General features: G+C 35.4%; 1 protein-coding gene across 1 annotated transcript in view; it reads left to right on the forward strand.

Annotated features, from left to right (window-relative positions):
- The window catches only part of rerg (RAS-like, estrogen-regulated, growth inhibitor), a 279,191-nt gene that overhangs the window by 54,144 nt on the left and 201,513 nt on the right, over positions 1–23,534 (forward strand). The window lies entirely within an intron of this gene.

A 23,534-nucleotide genomic window follows, 5' to 3' on the forward strand; every position in this document is an offset into this window, starting at 1 on the left:
AGTACGAATTTCACCCCAGTTGCTACCTGTGTAGAGTTTGTACTCTGGTTGTCTTCTTATATGTTTCATGTTGATTGGCAACTCTGGAATGAAAAAGAGTAAGTGTGCCCTGTAAAATAAATTAACAACATATACTAGGTTGTACTCTTGTGACTTATGCTGCCAGACTGCATTATAGTGTACACTCTCCTTCCCTAGCTTAGTTCTGCAGAGTTACTCTGCATATTCTGTTTTGATCAGGGTCAGCACCAGAACAGACTTAGAAGGGGGGCACTGAGTTTCATTGAGTTTGGGGAGGGGTGGAGCTGAGTGATTACAGTTTAAATAAACAAATATGTCTTAACAGTACATGTGCAACAGACTTGAGCACACTACTTTATCCTAGCAGTGCACTGTCTCCGGTATGCAGGTTAGCTTAGCAAGCCCAAAGCCAAGCAGAGGTTGTGTCTATCAAATATGTGTAAGGTGGCACCTGAAAGTGCATGTATTCATGCATACAGAAAACACGACACACAGTACTAAATATACAGGTCAGTGCAATGAAGTTTGTAAAAGAAAAAGAAACATAGGCATAAAATCTCAATAATCTGTAGCTTAGCCTACCACTGAATAGCTATCAAACAATTTCTCTGTAGATACAGTTAAACTGCACTATGGTGGAGACATGATATTGTCCAGGACCAGACACTCACTTTGTTGTTTGTATGATGAATAATATTGCAGGAGGATTTTCGCTGTGCTGTAGCATCATTACTGGGATGCTGAGGACACTATGATCCAACTTGTTCTGATTATCCACTTTATATTGCAAGCCCATTATTTGTTGCTCATGTGGGTTTTAGTGGGTTTCATTAGCACATTGGAGATACAGTAATTTTCACAACTGGTCATCCAGGTCATTAATGGTGTTTTCAAATGTGGTTACAGACAGATGTTTTTCATACAGTAAGTGATGAGAAAGCACAAGTATTGAATGTCAGTTTAGTTAGGACAATCTAACACAGCTGTCATTCTCAATTTAGGCAATCAACACAAATAGAATATTATCATCTGTAAAAAATTTAAACAAGTAAACTGAAAAGACTGAAAAACCTTTTTCTTCCAAAATCCTGCTGTCACAATCCAGCAGTTCAAAACAAAAACATAAAATTTTTTTAATGCACGTTGGATCATTTATATTGAAAGTTTAGTGCCAGATGGGTAAAAATCATAAAAAAACAAAGTACAGTACAGCTAGTTAGTAGTAAGCCTTTCTGAAATATGAAAACATTAATCAAGAATCTAAATTCAATGTCAAAAAATGCTGGGTCAAAATGATCTATTCACACAATATTATTTTAAAGGATAACAACCTAGCTCTTACTCAAGGGATGCAGGGTCAGTGCTAGATATTTAAGATTGTTCTTTTGAAGCTGAGGGCTGTACGCTACATAGAAAAACACGTGCTGCCCACTGTGGTTAACAGTTGACTTTTATAAAAGCTTGTCTGTAGCATAGAAACAAGGCAGAGCTGCGCAGACAGACAAAGATAAGGCAGCTAACTGCTTGTTGGTTGAAGGTTTTACAGATAATTAGCCCAACAGGCAGACATATTATAGTTAGGCAAGAGATTGGAACTAAAAAAATAGCCCCTGTAAATTTCACCAGCCCAAGCTCAAAATGACTGGGCATTTGCTTCACAGGGAAACATGGATGTCTTATAGAAAAACAATTGTACCATCTCAGTGAGAGATTGCTTTGCTGCTGTAAGGATTTCGCAAAGGGGAATGCCAAAGACATTCAAATACCTCCTCAAAGCAAGAAACAACTGTTATGTAATTATATTTATGTAGCAATAATTGAATAAGCAGTAACAACAGAGCAGGAGCTGATGATAAATAAAAACATGGAAGAAAACTGAATATAAATACTAAACGGATATAGATACTAGTGAAGTAAATGATCTCGAGTAACAGAAATAACAAGAGGTAATAATTAACAACAACAAAAAACTCAAATAACGTCTAATCCAAAATCATTTCCTAAGAAGATAGGTAAAGGTCAAAAGCCTGAAAATCACCAAGAGCAATATACTGTAAATACTTTTGTTTGCAATGCACAAAACCAAATTATGCAACAGTAAGCCAGCTCTTAAATCTCGAAAATAACCTGATAGCAAAATGTTTTTTTAATTGACTTTTTAAAGACAGAAAGGTAGCCAAACCAAAAAGGTATGATATAGCTAGTTTATAAAGCACCATCAGGTGACTATGAAACTAGTTGTAGCAACACATGGGGCCAATCGTTGACTTGAGGCTCCTGAACTTTTAGGCTTCAAACTCAATGGAGAAAAATGTATTAAATGTAGGAAAAGAAACTGGGGGACAGGTGACAGTCAGCGACATGGCCCAGATTGTTGTGATCAGCAATTCTTATGTTTTTGTTGGTCCCCCTGAACAGTTATTTAGACATTTTGGAGCATAAAGATTTTGAAAATAACAATTATATTTGTCTACAAGGCATCTTGAGAAAGTTGAAATATTTTAGTGTTGTGCTGCAATGCCGTCTTTTTTTTTTTCTGTGGTGCTAACATTTTACGAGTCCCATTGTCAAGACAGATGGGAACACATTCACTGAGGTGCAATACCTGACACATTGATATTAAAAGGTTAAAAAGGTTGGATCTGGCAGCCAATTTGCATCTGAGTTTACTCATAAATGCGGGCGAATCCTTTACAGAACAACTTCCTGGCTTTACATCTTTGCTGTTGTTATTTGATATCAAAAAATTAGGTTATCAACTAATTAACAATTCTTACTGTATCATCCTGAGTCACTACACAAATTAGATCATGACAGTTGCACTGAAAAAAATTGTACATAAAAACTTCAAAAAATAAAAATGTTCTTTTACTTGAAATTTCTTAAAGCTCCTGTTGAGCCCAGGGTACCAGATCCTGCCAGCTAGAAATACTAACAGCTCTAAAACAATGCTTTTCTACAGAAGCATATCTTAAAAATTAAACACTAAAAGATATTTTATAATAGGACTACACCTTAAAAGTTTAATTTGAAGGCATAAACTAGCCTTTGGCTTTGAGACAAAAGACAAAGACAGCACCTACTGAAATATACCATGATACAGCACTCATTTTGAAATATACCATGATACAGCACTCATTTCACTACCTTTTCACAAGAAAAAAACAGATACAAGACTAGTAGTAAAGTTGGGCTGAAAAATAATGATTTGTCAGAGGAATTACATAATGTTTAGTTGCTGCTGAGATATGAGATGCATGCATAAGCTCACAAAAACGCATTTTCCAACTTTGCTCTCTCTCAGCTTTGTCAACTTCAGGATACCTCTTTATTAGATACACAAATACAGATGTGCAGATAAGTCATCAGCCACTTAAGACATTAATAATACTGAACACAAGAATATATCAAAGAATGACCTAAAGAGATGTTGGTCAAAACAGGACAATTCAAAAATAAATAGGTGGATGGCTAGATGGATGGTGATCAGAGGCATATCAAAGTAACAATCTATGAGAGAAAATAAAGCTAATAATTTGGCAGCACATATATTCTGCTCTTTCTTAGTTAGAGAACACTTGCGTATTGTTCTTTATATAATTTTTATATTCTTTATATAAGTTTCACAAATGCACAAAAGAAAATTATGTAGGTGTTGTGTCTGTTTTAAATGTGATGGATGGCATACAGACAATTTCAGCTCTTGAGAGCAGTATTGACTGATGCTTTCTATACAACCTGCTTTAAACAATAAGAGGCAAACATACATTTTAATTAAACTAACCACTCAGATCTTTCAAAGATAGACAGATTATTTTAGTGAATGGTTAATGTCCTTTGTTAGATTTGTATAGAAGATAATCATTGTTGTCCCTGGGTTAGTTCTTATTTAATCCCGTATACTGAAGACATGTTGTTTTAACTCAAAACTGACCCAGTGTAAAACTGCAGGTATGTACATTATATCTGCATGATTAGGTTGTTTTACACACAGTTGACATATTTTTAAAGCCATTGTGAGTGATACAAATGGCTTGGGTGGTGCACATGGCTGTTTGATTCCTACCACTTATCCTTTGCTGCTGGGGAATTCTCTTGTTCTCTGTGATCTTCTGCTAGAAAAAGCAGATTAAGAAAACAGATTGAACATCAAACAATTCTTCTAAAATTCCTTTTAATAGGAAGTATTTTATGGTTCATGAAGGGTTAAATTATTGATCCTCTCTCACAAAAAAGTTGCCTGTTATATGACTAAAGGGGAGGCTGACAGACATTAACGTCTACCATGTGTGCCTTTGCTTAACGATCACTCAGCATAAAAACTGTTGGCAAGCCATTCATCGCCTTAGTGTAGATATTTCACTTGTGAGGCTGATAACAACCTTTCAAAGCAACATCTGTTCTAAATTAGCTCCTATGAAGAGTGCTCCAAGGTTAACAATGCAGAAGGTTTTGACTTGACAGACTTTTGTTTTTAGCTAATATTTAGTAAGGTTCTCTTTTAGAAAAATTCTTAAAATGCCTCTCAGGAAAAAATAAATTAAAACATGCTTAAGTGACCTATACTATAGAAAGTAAACCTTCTAGTGTCTCTCAGATTTACTATTAGGGAAGTACTAAATGTTTTATTCATTTTTGGAACTGTGTTTGAACCTGAGGGTTACTTCAGCTATTTGGTCTGTACTTATAACAACTAAAAATATATACCATATTTTTGTCATTGTAAATGGTAACTATTGAAGTATACTAAATAGATTCAAACTTAGATGCAAATGGTTCAAATATAAAAAAAATATGAAATGCATTATTCCAGATTTGGAAAATAAACAGTAACAAGGGTTTATTGTTCCCTAGCACTTGCTTTTAAATAATGTGAATGAAGCATTGCGTATGGTATAAGTGAAACGTCTGCAGTGGCACCAAAGTGGTGCAATATGAATGTTTGAGCTGGGAGGATTTTAGAAATTTTTAATAGGCTTGTTGTTACTGATACCATTAAAATACCTTTAAGTCAAATGTGTTATTGTAATCTTAGAATATGAATCCAAAAGTGAGTGTGAAGTATTTGAAATGTCCTGGACCAGACTGTATATGGAATAGTTGCTGAGGCTGAATATTTTATGAGAAAATGCCAGGACCCAAGAAATGAATTTTAACAAGGTAAAAATGTACTCCCTTTTAACAAGGAGTTTTAGCTGATGGACATGTTCTCATGGAACCCAGCAATTCCTAAGTGTTGGCATAGAAACTAAGCCTAAATTCTGTACAGCAAGTAAAGAAATAAGAAATGGAATGAACTTTAGTAATTATTGCATTACATATTATAATGTTACAAAGATGGAAAAATACGGTTACATATTTTTTAAGAAGAAGACTTGATAGGCTTTATTTTGTTATATTCTATTAATAAGAAGGGGTTAACTTCTTATATTAGACGGCATGGTAGTGTAGTTGGACCTGCTGTCACGTAGCATTAGATTCCTGCATTTGAAACCCAGCTTTGAATTTGCTTGGAGTCCTAAAGAGGTGCAGCACTACTTGAGGTGCAGCTACTTTCTCCAGTATATGACAAATTTCATTTTATTGCAATTCACAGCAAAGTTTGCAGTTTATTACTGGTGTACAATTGACGTTTAATATGAAAGTCATAAAAAGGTTTTTTGAAAATGGCAAGGATAGCATTTTTTAAGGTTTTTGAGAGGTAATTTTATTACATTATCTAATAGAGTCTTAATTTTAAAACAGAAAGGAAGAGGTTGATAAAGGTAAAATAAAATGTCAAGTATTTTCATTAGGAATTGCACATTGCTGGAACAGATCCAATGTATTGATCTAAATTAAAATCTTGAAAACTCTCCTGTCCTTGAGAAAGGTTTAGTTTACAATGCACAATAGTAGCAGATTGAGGAAAATCGGTATCCATCTGGTCATTCAATGAATGTAAGATGGCCAAGTGAGTGAGTTGTAATGAGAGGACTTGAGTATATCCTTTGAAATGAAAGTCAAATTAGGCTACACTTACATGAACTACTTTGGGAAGAATGTTTTATTCATTTTACATTATTGGAAAACATATAGTTCAAGAAAGTATTTTTTTTATTTCATATATATAGGAGAATATTAGTTTAGCTGATAAAATTGCAATAGATACATTTTTGGGGCTTTAGACTTTCAGTGGCATACTGTACATGGGTACCAGGCACTTCCATCGATGGTTGATTTCGCCAAGTTTAAATTCTATTGGCATTATAAATTATACATGGCTGTTCCCACACTGAAGTGGAAATGGACTAATGGACGCCATTTTGATGAATATGACTTTGGCAGATCATATAGTATGTCAAAATGAAGGTACATTAAGAAAGAGCTAAGCTTGCCGAGGTACACAATGAATAGAGTTTTGTGAGGTTTTTCCATTGCAAAAAGTATATATTTCTACAGTAGACAGGTAATTAAATCCCCCAGTTCTGAGATTATTTTCACTGTCATAAATAACATGTATATTGCCCATGCATAATAAATACATTTTTATCAGTTCTTTCTGATAAAATACATTTTTCAATATAAATGCATTGGCAATAACATTAAGAAGAGCTGTGGTACCAAGAGGTAACACCATTTAATAGCTGTTGAGTTGATCAATATTAATGCTAAGAAATTCAGAGTGCTGGTAAACTCTGATGCATTTGCCTCTCTTTTGATCTTCAAAATGATGGTAATTTAGTGTGGTAGAGAATCTTTTAAGAGTTGTGGCAAAGAGACAGGACTTGAGGCGAGGTGGCTGCTTCTCTTCTGGGTCAGGTACTTCTGGTCTGAGGGTGAAAGGGTAAAAATGTAGGTTGCCCTTCCCACTTCTACCCTTCAAATCAGTCTGTAAAAAAGATAGATACAGTACATCATTCCCAAACATTTAATAGTAAGTAAAAAAAAAAACTTATGATTTTTAAAACATCTCTACCACTGTTGTTTGTTTCTTTCTTTTTCTTCGGATATATTTAATAGTTTTACCTAAACAAACACCCCTTCTTATCAACTTACTTTTGATCAATTATTGAAAGAACTGGAATCCTCCAACTATGAAAAAATGCACCATTCATGATCTCCACTCACCAGTGATGGTTGCCTTTGGATCACGCATGCTATCTGATAGTAAACCACTGAAGAGATCACCCAGGAACCCTCCTAAACCTTCACTCCAGCAAATCTTAGTTTGCAAAGAAACATTTCTATCTGAGAGAATGTACCAGACTGAACTGGAGCAATCAAGTTTATTTAGTTGGCTATTTGTCAGCAACTGCTTGTATGCACACATTTGAAAGGATGACTTTGTAAAGTTCAAAGTAACCATGGAGACTATTCAAGTTGTTGCTTGTTTGCTGTACATTTTCCAGGTTTCAAGAATAATGTGCCATTTGACTTTTTGAAACAACAAGTTAATTCTGATATTAATATGCATGGGTTAGTTCAATGTAAGTTTAAATGTATTACAATTTTAATGTTCTTGCGCAAGTGACAAATTCAAACATTTTGGAAAAATGAAGGTTTCGAGAATAATGTGCTGTTTGACCTTTTGAAACAACAACAAGTTCTAATATTCATATACATGAGTTGGCTTATTGTAAATTTTAATACAGTCTCAGATTACGTACAGTTCTCCTAAAAGCATACATTTTGGAAAAATGAAGGAAGTATATTATCCAATTTAATGTTTATTTTACTTACCTAGGGTGACAAGACAATGTAAACACTATTACATAATTGCAGTTTTATCTTTTCATCCGTAATCAGAAAAGAAATTTGCCATAAATTCACACCATTAATAAAGTAACGCCATTCAGGAACTGTTCACTATGTAATCTGGGATATCCATTCAAATCTAAAAACATTCTTAGAACGCCTGTTGAATGCTAGAAAAATAATAATGTTTGCAAGCTTCTTTCACATGTTTAACGTGAGATGTGAACACACTTTAAGACTGCATCTAGCTGTCAGCATTTGCTTTACTGATCCCCTAGTCGGCCACCTCTGTTATCCCTCGTTTTATCCATTTACAGAACTGAATAGTGTAACATCTCCTCCTGGCAATGTAGTTTATTGTTTGCATCTTACACTGAACTTTGACATGTCCATTTATTGTCAAGAGAAAACATTGACACTCATACTGGGTGAGCTTATAGACACCTAATCAACCTAATGCATGTAACTTTGGGATATGGGAGAAAATCAGCAGTACTAGATTGAGAGATGTGTGCTTATGCTGGGACTTAAGAATGATAATAGTACACAGAAACAAATCAGTAAGCGATTTGGGAGCATATTTCCAAAACATATTAGAAGGAAATCAAATGTGTAGAATTAAAACTAAAGGTCATGTTTTTGTTATAATGGAAAAAAGTGTTTTATTGTTGGATAAGAAGAATAAATGTATAGGTCATAATTTTATTCTTAAGTAATTTGGTCTCTGTATTTATGACAGAATGGAGGCATTTGTACAGCACAATGAATCCTTTAGCTTGAATACCAAAGGGATCACACCTATGTTAAAATCTCGAAGATTTACTGTAACATAATATGATGAGCCTCTGTAAACTGTTGCTTGATAGCAAATAAAAGAAGAGGGTCGATATCACCAATTACTGAGGCTTTTACCATTCTTTGAAGAAGAATACATGGAATCCTTTATTATATTTGGTAAGATGAGAAGCTTTTGAAATAGAGGGATGAGTAATATTAAGAATGAGAATTCTATAGATAATACTGGGTTGATATTAAGCTTAAAGATAACATCAATTTAGAATAAAGGAAAAAATACTGGTTTACTTCTAGCTAAAAGTAGAGACTGACATAAAAAATATTTTGAACAGTTAAAAAAAATATTTCTTAGACTTTTATTATTATGTTTGTGCACCACTGTCTCCAAAATTGCCTAATTAATTTTATGGAAGCAGAAAATAAGAATTTATTTAATGACTTACTAATATAGACACTATTCTAAATCATTACCAATAATTTACGAGTATAATCAGAGAATCAACGAATTTATCAGTTAATATTATTTTTATTTAGCAGACACCTTTACCCATCACAGCTTAAAAAATACAATCAAAGAAGTAATTGTTTTGAATACAGTGCCATTAACAGCATGTACCATCATGAGACACTTTACCAAGCATGAACAGTATAAAACAGGATTATAATTTACCTATACTTTGTAGAATAATCTTATTCTTTCTTTTAAAGACGTTTCTTGCTAATACTAATCTGTTTAATCACTGAAGGCTGTAACCTTAGAAATTTGATCTTTCTAACATGCACAGATGTCTCTTGTAGTGCAAGTTTACATTCTCTTTTAACAGGTGCATGTTAACTTTCAAAACTTTTGTCTTTCACAGATCCTGTTCTCAGATTACATCTCCATTTAATAAAGGACCATTAAGCACTGTTTTATTGTGAAAAATTCCATTAAAGGCACTTGATCCTCCAAAGCTTCTTTTTTTATTGGTGGACAAGATTAATCCCAGAAATGCCTAAATACTGTCCCTAAGCTTAATGATCTTATTTTCCTTGTGCACCTTACAAAATGTATCTCTGGAATTATCAACAGTGACTGTGTACCCCTGAAACACTTGACCTCTAAATAATCTAACAAAGGCTATGTACCTCTAAAAGGATTTAACACTACAGAATACTTACCTCTGAATAACTTAAAAAGAGAGGTCTCCTGAAATGACCAAACCTGGGCGGGATGTCTTTCTGTTATATTACAGAATTACTGATCTCTTAAAACCTGTGTCACAATCCTACAGAACCTGGATTAGTAGGTCAATCACTCACCCTACAGAACCACCAACCCCCCAGTGATTGTTAGTATCGCCGTAAACACAAGATAGTTTTATAAAATAATACCAAACTTTATTCAACTAAATGTTTATTTGCAGAGAAGCCAAATTAATCAAACACAAGAATAAAAAGTAAACATACGTATGACCTGAATGATTCAAACCAAAGTCCATACAGCAAGCTTCGCTTCCAAATCCTCTTCTTTATAGAGTGTTTTGGTAGCTGACTTAGCAATAGCAAATAGCAAACGGAACCATTGATAATTTCCAGTGGTCTTGTTACTTCCCAGTGAAGCTACATTTAACTACATATAATAAAATGTTAACTGAAATGTCCAAAACACTTATTTCTTAACTTTATACAACATGCAGTCTTGTTAATTTATCTGAGCTTAAATCATTATATTTTTATTTGCTTTTGCATTTGCATACTGTATATCCCAGAATCCTCTAGTCTATTTGCATACATGCCTTCAACCTATTTCTCTTCAAAACACTTATTAAATAAACTCCTGTTTAGATACACACAATGAAAATAGTGCTAGCTTTCTCTTTTGAGCTCTGCAGTCTTGCTTGTATAGTTTTATTCTTATTTAAGTAATCCTACTGTATTTTCCTTTATTAACACATCAGACAAATTAAATATTAAACGTTTTGTTTAACAAACTATAAAATGGAATAAATTGAAATAACATTTTATAGATGTTTTTTCTCTTATCCCAGTAAATCTTATGGTGGCAGAGAGGTGATAGGGATGTAACTAGCTTTGTTTTTGGTTATGTATGCTTGATCTCAGTGTTTTATTGGTTTTTCTCAGATATAACATTAGGTTTATCCTTCACCTCAACACTGAGCCCACCACTTTTACATGCTCGAGGAGATGTAATGTTGAAGGACTGGCAAAGCCTCTGCATCATGCTTTCACTTTGTTGATTAAGAATACTGTATACAGTCTACTCAACATACATTTGCCTTTGTGTTAGTTGTATCTACAGCTTTTTAACTGTGTGAACTGACTCATTTAGAAAGTGTTGAAATGCAAGTGTTTTCATCAGTATAAATTCCAAGATTATTACTTTGATTTGTGGGGTCACTCAGTGTATGAGCATTTAATTTAGTATTTTAGTCTTGTGCAATAATCCTGTCACACCCCCTTTAAGGAAAGTTTTTAGCTTAATTTAGCAGCATGTATAAACTGTCTGCATTTAAGCTTTCTAAAATTACATTGAAAATCTTTAAGGGGAAAAAAATATGTATTTCTGTCCGAATACTGGTAGCTACTTAACATCTGCCTGTATGATCACATCACCAGGTGACATACAGTAATAAAACTACAGAACCATCTTACCATTTTTTACTTTTTTGCATTAAAAGTAAAAGCACCCCAGGGAGGCTGAATAGTTGTCATGTGAAAACACAGTTATTAACGCTTTGTTTTACCATGTAAGTGACGGCCAGCAGCTCAATCCGGCCGGGACACTCCTGCAATGGAAGGACAGCAGAAGGAAGCATTTGTAGGACACTGCCTCCCCCAGGATACTAGATGGGCAGCTCCTCTGGACTGCAGCGGTGCCCCGGATTCCTGCAGGGTACTATGGGACATGTAGTGTAATACCACAGCCCTGCTGGGTACCATGGGTGCTGCCAGTGGATGCTACAAGAGGACCGGAGGAGTTGTGCTTCATCCATAGCCCAGGTAGTATTCCCAAGTCATGAGGACGGTAGCTCCAAAGTACTTCCAGGCTGAAGAAAACTCAAGTCCTCCATCTGACCCGAAAATGCTGGCAAGTCATGTGGGAGTAAGAATGGAAGCACTTCCGGGTCAAGGACTATTTAAAGGACTGCTGAAGACCCAGTAGGCGAGCCAGAGTTGGGAGGTAGTATACAACGCTTGCTGGGAGGTGTGGAGGAAAGAATTGTACTTTTATTGTGTATACTAGCAAAATACCCGTGCTTCGCAGCGGCGAAGTACTGCCTTAAAATTTTTATTAAGAAGAAAATTAAACCCTTTTAAACTGAGGGAAAATATACCAATAATTATTTGTTAAGGATCTCTTTGTATACCACATTGTGAGTTCGGCCCTCCGGTTGTAATATGACCAAGCTGTGTGCTGATCTTACTCTTGAGCATGCAACGTACAGTTGGCCATGTGAACAGTAATCTTGTTTCAAATCTCACAGCTTGGATTGCTGCTGTCATAATCAGTTTGAGTTTCATGGTTTGTTTCAATTACGACAGCATTTGCAGGACTTGTGTTGAAGTGACATTGGGCATCTGTCAAACGTTGTAAGTATACAACCGGTTTCATCGATAACTTCACAGCCAGCTTTTAAGAGTTTAAATATTCATAAACATCAAAGTGTCCACTACTGAAATCGTCACCTGTGAATCTAAGATGTTTAAGAGGCACTGGCAGTTGTCGAAAGGTGTAAAATATTTGGCCATTTCGGTATACTTGAAGCGACAACCGAACAATTCAGCGGCCGCCATCAACTCACATGCAGAACCATAGGTAAAGGGCTTAAGCATTTCAATCTTATAGTGCTCCTGTGTAGTATAATTATCTCCGTCATCAGTCCACACCTTGAACCTGTCCCAGTCATTCAATACATAAGACACAATGTTCCTCCGGATATCAAAAATGAGCCTGATATGGCTGTGCAATATGTAACAAAGAGAATGGAAAAGTTAGGTGCCATCCCCAGGCATGGAAACCACTCAGTAAGTGACAGTTCTTTGATCAATGGTGATCACCTCGATAGACATGTTAATGGGGGTATGGTTGGAATGATAAAGGAAATAGGTACCTGAACAATGTAAAGTAAGTCTAAAATACCAATACAATAACAGTATTCGTAATAAACGAACAATAAAACAGTGAAGAAGCCATGGATTAAATAAAAAGGCTGTAGTTATCAGCAGGGAGACGTGAATCCCATGGCGAAGCAAGGAAGGGAATGTAGAGACCGGAGTGATGGACGGCCTTATATTGGCAGGCAGCCAACAACGTGGGAGGCGTTGGGATGGGGGACCCAACAGCGCCTCACACGGTGACCGAGCTGCAGGCTATGGACGTATATATGTACGTAAGTAGGATTCAGTTAGCGTTGGGAACCCGCGTACCAAAGTTCTTGAAGATGGGCCCATAAGTAACAAAGACCGTTGAAAAGGTTCAATATGGCAGCCGACAGTGGCATCATACCACCGAAATAGGTACTTACATTGGTTTTGGTTAGCGCAGGGAAGCCACCTACCAAATTTTGTGAAGATGGGGCCATAAATAAGAAAGTTCAACATGGCGGACGTTGTTGACCATTATGACCATTACGCGTACAATTTCAAAATGAAACCTGTTTAACTTTTGTAAGTAAGCTATAAGGAATGAGCATGCCAAATTTCAGCCTTCTACCTACACGGGAAGTTGGAGAATTAGTGACGTTGGAAAGTTCAATATGGCGGCCGACAATGGCGTCATACCATCGAAATAAATACGTACATTGGTTTTGGTTAGCACAGGGAAGCCGCCTACCAAATTTCTTGAAGATGGGGTCAGCCTTCTACTTACACGGAAAGTTGGAGAATTAGTGACGTTGGAAAGTTCAATATGGCGGCCGACAGTGGCGTCATAACATCAAAATAAGTATGTACATTGGTTTCGGTTAGCGCAGGGAAGCTGCCTACCAAATTTCGTGAAGATGGGGCCATAAATAAGAAAGTTCAACATGGTGGACGTTGTCGACCATTATGACCGTTACGTGTAGAATTTCTAAATGAAGCCTGCTTAACTTTTGTAAGTAAGCTGTAAGGAATAAGCCTCCCAAATTTCAGCCTTCTACCTACACGGGAAGTTGGAGAATTAGTGATGAGTGAGTCAGTGAGTGAGTGAGTCAGTGAGGCTTTGCCTTTTATTAGTATAGATTATTGTTATTACTTGCCTGTTATTTGTGGCTGAGGTGCTTAGGGCACTGTTCATAAGAAGGCAAAGTATTAAAATACTTCTTAGTACTTTTACCCTACGTCCTGAGCATCTGTCTGTTGGGTTTAAAGGGGCAACAGCGACCCCTTGCGTCTCACAACCTATTTAAAATCATAATTTAAAAATGTAATTTCCAAACCACAACACATATACAACTTTTAACTGTTCTTAACACTAGATTTCCTGAAGCCTACGAAAAATCTTGCAATCCTGGGCCACTTTAAATTCCTTCGCACCTCTCCGTCAGGGTCTATTGTTTTGCAAATGTCTCAATCAGCACAAGCAGCCTGCTATCCCATCATTCCCCACCAATGGAGCTGAGTCCGTTGCAAAATTCTCAGAGCTCAAGTCTCTTTATCTGGCAGTGAGGTGCCTGGAGATATATAGGGTAAATAATACAGTATATCGTTATTCGTGTCTACAACGATCTGTGTAAGTGTAAGATGGCAGGAGAAGTGAGGCAAGAAATGCTGAACACATATGTAAAGCATAACCTTTTTCCATGTTATACTAATAATGACATGAATTATATAATCTGTGAAGACTTTAGTCCATATATCAAATAAACATGTGCACTTTTATTCAAGAATATAACCAAACTTACATTATATGTAAAAAAAAGTTACATCTAATGTTTCATTTCCATTCTGTATTCATGACTGTATCTCTATAAAACAATAAGTTACATGTAACATCTCATTTTCAAATGTAATATTTTTTGCAGTTTAGGAAGCGGTGTTGTTTTTTATAGCGGTATTGTCAAGCTTGGGTCACAGAGTTAGTTACATGAGAGACAGAAAGGTGAGTCCTGGTTTCCAAGGTAAATACAGGTACTTTATTACTGTATAGTGAAGGCAGGTACAGTCTCAAGACTTCATTCAAAATAGGAGCTATGACTTCACCACTCAAGCACACAAGATAAGTGCCATGACATGGGGGCATTCGTTCTGCTTTAGCTATCATTTTCAGATAAGAAGAATGGCAGCAGCTTAGATTCACTGCTGTGGCAGACAAGGAGAGCGCGAGGAAGACCAGATCAAAGCGCAGTGGTAAATGTTCTAAACATCATGCGATAAGCATGGTACACGGTAAGCCTCATCCTGCAGAGGACAACCAATTACTTTATGCTTTGTTTACTGTTTACCAGACACAGCAAAGCAGCTACAGAGCTGTCCTTGTGCCACTACTGTTAGAGATAGCAAATTGCCAGTGACCACAGTCACAATAGCATTAATTTTTTTCTCCATATTCGTTATAACAAAATTGCCATTACAACTAAATATTTTTATGGTCACATGAATTTTGTTACAATGAGGTTCCATCTTTATACTGTAGTTTGCATCCTGATAGATAGATACTTTATTAATCCCAAGGGGAAATTCACATAATCCAGCAGCAGTATACTGATACAAAAAAACAATATTAAATTAGAGTAATAAAAATGCATGTAATTTACATAACCCAGTAAAAACACAAAGAGAGAAAAAATCAATATGTATGTGCTTTATTTCAAAGAAAGCTAAATGTTATTTTTGTTGTTAAGTCCTAACATCAGTTGTGTGAGTGTAAGTGCATTCAAAATTCAAAATACCTGATAATGAATATTAGGCTGCACCTTTATGTAACAATATTATTGAAAAAGTTGTGGATCTGAATGATTGTGCTGTATAAATGCAAACCACACTTGATTTTGATAGATTGTAAAATATATGTAGTACTATTATCTTTTAAATTATTATAAAGGTAAAATTTTATAAGAATAAAGCACTTGCCTAGTATATATCTATTATCTGTTACATGTGGTTTATGTAATGCTAAATTACAGTCATTTGTTACCTTTTTCTACATTACCTTAAACCCTTAAACTGCTTTTACACTTTGGCTCTTTATTATGATCCTTATTTTTGATGAATGCTCATCCCTTGCATAACACTACATCATTTTGACAAGATGTAATCCTGGGAACATAGTGTAGCAGAGCTGTAGCTAAATAAAACTGCTAATCTGTCATGCATCACAAAGAGACGCTTCAGATTTTCCATCCAAATTAGCCTTTTCTGTAGACTTTAGGTTCATATTTTCTAGTAGCTATATGCCAGTTTGCAATGTTTATCCTAAAGAATCAACTATGTTTTTTTTATTAATTTCCTTTGGTAGTTTTTTGTTGTGCTATCAGAAAACCTTTAGCCTGATGTCACAAAATGTAATATTTTTATGTACATTATTTGCATAACACATTAAACAATAGATGAAAGTATAACCATTTACTTAGACTGTTAAAATAAGTGAGTCTATTGTACGTATCCTTTATTTTTTACTTTTACAGCAGACTTTTTTTTAATATGAGATGAAGTCAAACGGACGGCACAGTGGTGCAGTGGGTAGCGCTGCTGCCTCGCAGTTAGGTTTTCCCGGGCTCACTTCCCGGGTCCTCCCCGAATGAAGTTTGCATGTTCTCCCCGTGTCTGCATGGGTTTTCTCTGAGTACTCCGGTTTCCTCCCACAGTCCAAAGACATGCAGGTTAGGTGCATTGGCGATTCTAAATTGTCCCTAGTGTGTGCTTGGTGTATGTGTGTGTGCGCGCCCTGCGGTGGGCTGGCGCCCTGCCCAGGTTTTGTTTCCTGCCTTGAGCCCTGTGTTGGCTGGGATTAGCTCCCCCATGACCCTGTAGTTAGGATATAGCAGGTTGGATAATGGATGGATGGATGGATAATGGATGGATGGATGAAGTCACCCTGAAAATATACACATTCTTAGCTTGATAGTGAGAAGCCTGAAACAGTTATATTTGTGTTAATTTTACATCATCAATCTAAATGAATCTAATATATGGAAAGAAAGCATACCTGGATATGCAGAGATCAGAATAAATGCAGACAATGTCTGATGAAGCTGTGGACCTAAACCATCTGATATGGTAATGCATTTGGTACCAATGACATGGAATTTGGAACTATAATTTTTTTGCAAAGATTAACTTTTGTTAGCTGTCGGGGATTGGGATAAAGTAGTTAAAGTGGTAAACTATAGTGGGAAGTTTGTATTAATTTAATGTTGTCATCTATAGACCTTTTTATTAATTTACAATAGGAGAGAAGCAGTTGTCTAAATAAATAGACCTGTTTGAAGTATCTTCCATTTGCAATTTGCTTCCTAGGTTTTATTTTGTCAATATACAAAAACAAAATATATGATAATTTTAAAATTATAAGTCTTGTTTCAGAAATCTGATAGGTATTGGGCCTGTTCTTAGAGCTAGTTTCTTAAGGCTTACAGTCAGGTTATTGTCTGTATGGGGTCTGCATGTTCTCCCAATATTTCCAGAGGTTTTTCTTCAAGTATGCTGATGTTCTTTCTATATAGCAAAGATATTAAATGAGTCACACTATGCCTAAGGTTGGTTCGTGTCTTGTGCCCAGTGCTGCCATCATAGGTACCAACTAGGTGAAACACTTTGTTAGAAAATGTCCATTGTTTCACTTGTCATATATTGGGGTCAAATCCTTAAAGAATATAACCATGGGCAGATACTGATAAAAAATCCTTATAGAGGAATCGATATTTTCAACCTATCACACTTTGCAAGTCAGAATGCAAGTGAAAGCAACAATGTACTGTAATAAGTGGACATACAAGGTAATTCAAATATCACATTGTATATAGTACAATAATGTTACAGTCTAATAAACCAAGATATAAGGTAACTTTAAAATGCAAGCTTTAAAAGATAGGTTTTGTGGTTTGAACTAAACATGAACATTAATGAAGCTTTACCTAGGGAGATTGTTCAGAGAGTGGGCGCCACAAATCAATATGAGCATGCCTTGATAACTGCATAATGAAGAGCTGTAAAAGTGAGAAGGGTATTATCAGAAGGACTCTGGCATTTGGCAAGTACTGTATACAGTGAAAACAGGTAGAGTGAAAGGTTGATTTTGAATGCTGTATATGTACAAGAAGATATACGCTTCCAAAATTATCAAAATTTTCCATGCTAATAAATAAGCAGTACAGGTGAGTCAAAATTGTATATCTTGAAACTTGTAAGCAACTTGAAGAAGGAGCGGATCAATGAACAAGAATTATTATAAAAATATCTGCCTATCTGTTCCAGGAACGTTCCTGTCATTCTTACGAATTTACCAAATTCTGCCAACAAATCAATAGGACTTGAATACCTCAGACCAAAATTACATTGCTACATTTACAATCTTTAAAATCAATTAAGATGTGTAAGTTATTTAGTATAAGATAAAATTGAACATTCATATTGAGTTAAAGCTTAATATTTTTTTAGTCATTAAGTCCCACACTAAGTTTAAAAATGTGGCTTCTGTATTCATTTTATGAAATGCATAATTGTTAGAAGGTGGAATGTTGGTGTGGTACTTGCTTTTGCTGCTGACATCTCCTTGATGCTCAACTTTTCCTTGACTGTGTCATTGCCTATATACAGTTTGAATTTTCTTTCTTTATTTATTTATGATTTCCCCTGGGTTTTGGATTAATTTCCACATCCCAAATACATGTGCATTAGGATGATTGGCACCTGTAAATTTGCTTGGTGAGTGTAGACCCTCCAGTGGACTGGCATTCCATCCAGCGTTGTGTCATTCTTTGTGACGAATACAGCTGAGATGGTCTCTGCCACTCACAACTCTTAAATTAAATAAGCGGGTTTAAAAAATTACTGAATTCCACATAAGTTTTCTTTTACATTTTTTTTTAAAGACAACATGTCCATATTTCAGATATCACAATGCAGTTGTGGAATCCTTGTAATCAAAATGGGACAAAATAAAACAATAATTTTCCAAATATCATTCATTCATTCAGCACACCCAGAAACTGTTATGAATGTCAGCATGTAGTAAGATTTTTTTTTTTTGTAATTTTTTCTTTTTTTTTCTGTTCTTTTTTCTTTTTTTAATTGTTATTTATTTTGAGAAAATAACATTGCATACAATCAGGTTGAACTTCTACAACAGATGACTTCCTAGTCAAACTATTAAAATTAAGAATAAAAGAAAACCTCAGAAAGTTAAAAAAAAAAAATGAAAGCAGGAACAAAAAAAAAAGACCAAACCTGACAGAGCAGAGAGAAAGAGAGGAGAGCCAAGAGCATAGGCGAAAATAATTAGTAAAATTAAAAAAAAGAAAAAGGGTAAAATGTTGTTTTCCACCCGATTATACAGTAAATGATTATTTTAAAATTTTATTAATTAAATCTTGCCATATTTTAAAAAAGTTTTGAACAGATTCTTTTCCTATTTTTTCCGGTTTCAAATAGTATAGAACATCAGATACCCACTGACTTATTAAAGGTGAGTTGGGATTCTTCAAGTTAAGCAGAACACCAAACACATAGCTGTTAATGTGTTATGAGTGATTGTGACGCCAAGGCTGTCTGATAAGCATTCAAAGAACTTGTTCATTTTTTATTGTGGCCTTGATATGTAGAGAACAATGTTTCATTTTCATTTCTTAATTTAATTCTGGTGTTGGACTTATTTTATTTTACTGTCATATTTTGGATTACCATAACTGCATCTTGTTATATTTATGTGCACCATCATTTTTCATACCCATTACTGAGACATGGGCATTTGTTGCTAAGGATGCACCCACAACACAGTGCTGTTCAAGACAGCACTGTGGTTGGCTCAGTGTCCAAGGTTGTGGATACTAAAGAAAAACTCTAGTATGTGCTTTGCTATTAGATTCTTAGGTTATTGAATTTTTTTTTTTTTTTGCAAGGCTGTTTTTAACTTTGATTTGTAAATATTGTTTTGGCCTTAGACGCATGATTGTTCAGACTTTCTGGGTTCAACCCCTGCTTGTATCCTGACTTACCTTTCATCTCCTGGTTCTTCTTTCTTGATTGTGTTCCTGGCAACTTCTCCTGTGACAGAAAAGAATCTCAAAGAAGCCTTCATTTTTGGCATCATGTTATGCAAACATAGTGCTTGATTTAAATGGTACAGGTCGATGAGTGTGTCCCACTCAATGAAAAAGGAGGTGCCACATTAATACAAAATGTTGCACTGGCTAAAAAGCATGTGTATGTATACACTAGCATAACACTTCACATCATACCTTTTCCACACATCTAAATTTTCAACAGTAATTCAAGTCACAAAAGCTTGCACATTTATTTATGCACCATACTAATTGTCATATACTTTATTTGAGCATTTTGGACTCTATTTGGGTTTATTTGGAAACACTACAATAGGGGTCCTACCTAGGTGCATCTTAGTTACTTCTGTGTACCAAGACAGTAACAAAATCCTTTATTGTTTTAATAAGATTTAAAAAGCACAGATGATGCTTTAGAATATATACTACTGTGCCTATAACTCTTTTGTTAGTTTATTGCTACAACATTACAGGACCATTGATACAGTATGCTTTGTCCTGGCCATTGTCCTTGGTTCTCATTTTTGCATGGGTTTCCTCCCACATCCGCAATAACATTCAGGTTAGATGAATTGCAGATTCTAAACTGGCCATGTATGAGCGCACTACCTGTCATGTACTGGGGAGTTGCTCCAAACAAAATCCAAAAACTGTTTTTGAAAAGCCCCACAAGAGGAAGGGTTGATCAACATTTGGCTTGTGAACCAGAGGGCAAATAAAGAATCTTAATAAAATAAAAGATTTATTTCACAAAAATAATATTGTATAGAACAAGAAGTTCAGAATAGCACAGAAGGCCCAGAAGAAGGTGCCTTCACAAAATAGGTAATCCAGTGGCAAACAAGTTCTAATAACAAAATTCAAAGAACCAGGACAAAAATAGAAGATAGAGGTCAAATTAATCAATACAGTAATCAAGTGAACTCACCTCCACCTACCACATACAGTATACTACCAGGGACTCTGTTTTCTCAGCCTTAGTGGGTTGAGGGCTGTATCTTGATGGAGATGGACAGGTGGCCCCCATCTCTTGGGGAACCTTCAATAAAATACATAGAACACAACAGAAATACATAATACACAAAATAATATAAATATCGAATAATTAAAATAATTAACTCAAGTATCAATATTAACACAAACAAACAATCTAACATGAGTAAAGAGACATTAAAAAGGAATTTGAGCACCAGACAGAGAAGGAACCCTATCCTCATATAGGTGCCAGCCATGTTGCAAATCTGAATTGTGAATGAAACAAGCTGAGACAGAAGAGTTATGGGGGTAGGATACTCAGTTTAATGTTCTAGTTGAAAAAGACAAGAATATTATTCAAATGAAGGTAAATGTCATGTTTGACATAAGATTTTCTTCTCCTGGCTTCCTAGTGTGTCCTTCCCTGGTGTATGTTTTTTGTTTTTTTCATTAATTTTTCAAACTGAATTATTTATTATGATTATTTCTGTTAGTATTGTTCTGTTTATTTGTCAGTCAATATGTTTAATGTATTATTTTTTTGTTTTATTAAAGGTATTTATGTACCATTTCTTTAAGTATCTGTATCTTTGTTTCATGTATTTTGTGAGTATTTCCTCAAGAGGAGGGGCCACCTGTCAATCTTCATTGAGGGACTGCTCCAAGTCCTATAAAGGCTGATTGGATTTGCAGTCCCCCTATAGTACGTTCTGTACGCGATGGTGGTTTGGCTATTTTTCTTTTGCTTTTCTTGGTGTTTACTGGCATTTTGACATTTGTTTGAGGATTTTTGTATTGGGACCTGGTTTACCATGGATTGCCTTTTTTAGGCATCTCCTTTTTTTGCTTCTTTCTGTTATTTTGAGCTTTTGTTCTTCATTTACCTTTTCTGTTAATAAATCTTTCATTTTATAAGATTCTTGCAGTCTTGTTTCTATGCCCTTCCATAGTATTTTTGGGTTTTCCACTGGGAATAATTTTTTAGGAGATTAGTTTTTTCTTTTTTTGTTCTTATGCCTTATAGTTTTTTCTTTTTTTGTTCTTATGCCTTATTTCCTGTCTGAGGCCTAGTTAGGCCTTAAGCTGCCCATTTTCCTTGGTCAGGCATTCTTTAGGTCAGATCTGTTTCCAGTGGGCTTTTTAGAGGCCTCACCCTTTTGCTATTTTGTGAAGCTAGAAACACAACAGTGGGAGAGAGGTGAGATCTGTCCTCTTCAGAAGCTAAGTCTAGAAAGATAGGGCAACCGTTTATATAGCAGAGGAAGGAGAAGGGGTGGGGTTAATGACATCCAGACCAGAAGTGACATCAGAAATCGTTTGGTTTGGTCTCCTCTACACTGACAGGAACCAAAAAATTTCATGAGACACTCCGGATGCTTGCATGTGTGACAATATATGCCTATGTGTACATGCTATATTAAAAAATAGTGGTACCAATTGGAAAATAAAATAGTGGCATGCTGAGATGTGAAAAAAAATTAAGTTCCTTATAGTGATTAAAAATCTCTGCACTAGAATATTTGAACAATTCAATTCTCTACAAAGCAAACCCCATGAATATAAAGAATTAGCCAGAGAAAATTTGAAAATCTTTTTTTAATAAATATAAGCATCAGGGTATTCTCAGGCTTCATTTCTGTACATTTCTCCAAGTAAATCGTACATCATATTCTTGTTTATATGTGTAGTGGTTTCTCTTAGGATTCTTGATGCCTACCTCATTCTAAACATTTGCATTTTAAGTTAATTAGTATCTGTGAAGTGATCCAAGAGCAAATTTAGGTGCATAGTGTGTCCTGTAATAGAAGTGGTATCCTTCCTTATGACTGATGTTACTGGAACACATAATTGCATTCACTCTCGGTCCTGACCTTGTCCCCCTTCACAAATGCTTCCTGTGACTCTAAAACTGGATTAGACGGGCTAGGTAAATAAATAGGCGAGTGTTATATGAATGTAAATAAGTATGCCCTTTGATCTCCTCTTATCCTCTCCAAGGTTGGTTGCTGAATTAAGTCTAGTGCTGCTGGGATAGGCTTCAATGACCCTGTACTGAAAAAAAATCTGTACTGAGTTCTTCCACTAGGCTAGACCTTCTCACTGTCCTCTGCCTATTTCCCCACAACGTTTAGGTCAACCAATATGATTTTATTGCATAATGCCCTGTTTTGTTGGTTGCCCAGTAATTCATGCATTATCACAGCAGAATTGCCTCCTCCATGGTCCCCCTTCACACTAGTAGTGCGGTCATTTAATTAATATACATGTGGTAAGTTACAATTCACAAATGCTGTACTACTGTAGGAAAAGGAAAATCAGCACCTTTTGACAAACTAAGCGGCAGTAAATTCACATTCTCATTGGATTTCCTCTTAAAATATTTACCTTAATTAATTGCATAATTGCATAAGCATTTCTCTCACTAGTCAAAATCTGCAGTTATCATAATTAGCATAATCAAAACAAACATACTACATATTCATTTAACACACAGAGAATGTTAGAATAGTAATTTCATATACTGTAGATCATGTTGGATGCTATATACTTGTGCAGGTGTGATTTTTAACTTGCTTAGCCTGCTAAATAATAACATTCACATTTTTTAATCTAATTTCTGCTCTCCATTGGTATTTACCTTAGAGGCTAAGGCGATAAACTGGAAACTGTATTTTTCATGCTCATTTACCAGGTCTGAATGTATTGACTTGTACTCAGCAAGTTGTCTAGCTTTACAGTACATATATGTTGGTAAAAACTGATTTGCCTTATACAGATTAGGCACTTTCTGTAAAAAAAATT

The sequence above is a fragment of the Polypterus senegalus genome, chromosome 11 (genome assembly GCF_016835505.1).
Source record: "Polypterus senegalus isolate Bchr_013 chromosome 11, ASM1683550v1, whole genome shotgun sequence".
Classification (NCBI taxonomy): Eukaryota; Metazoa; Chordata; class Cladistia; order Polypteriformes; family Polypteridae; genus Polypterus; species Polypterus senegalus.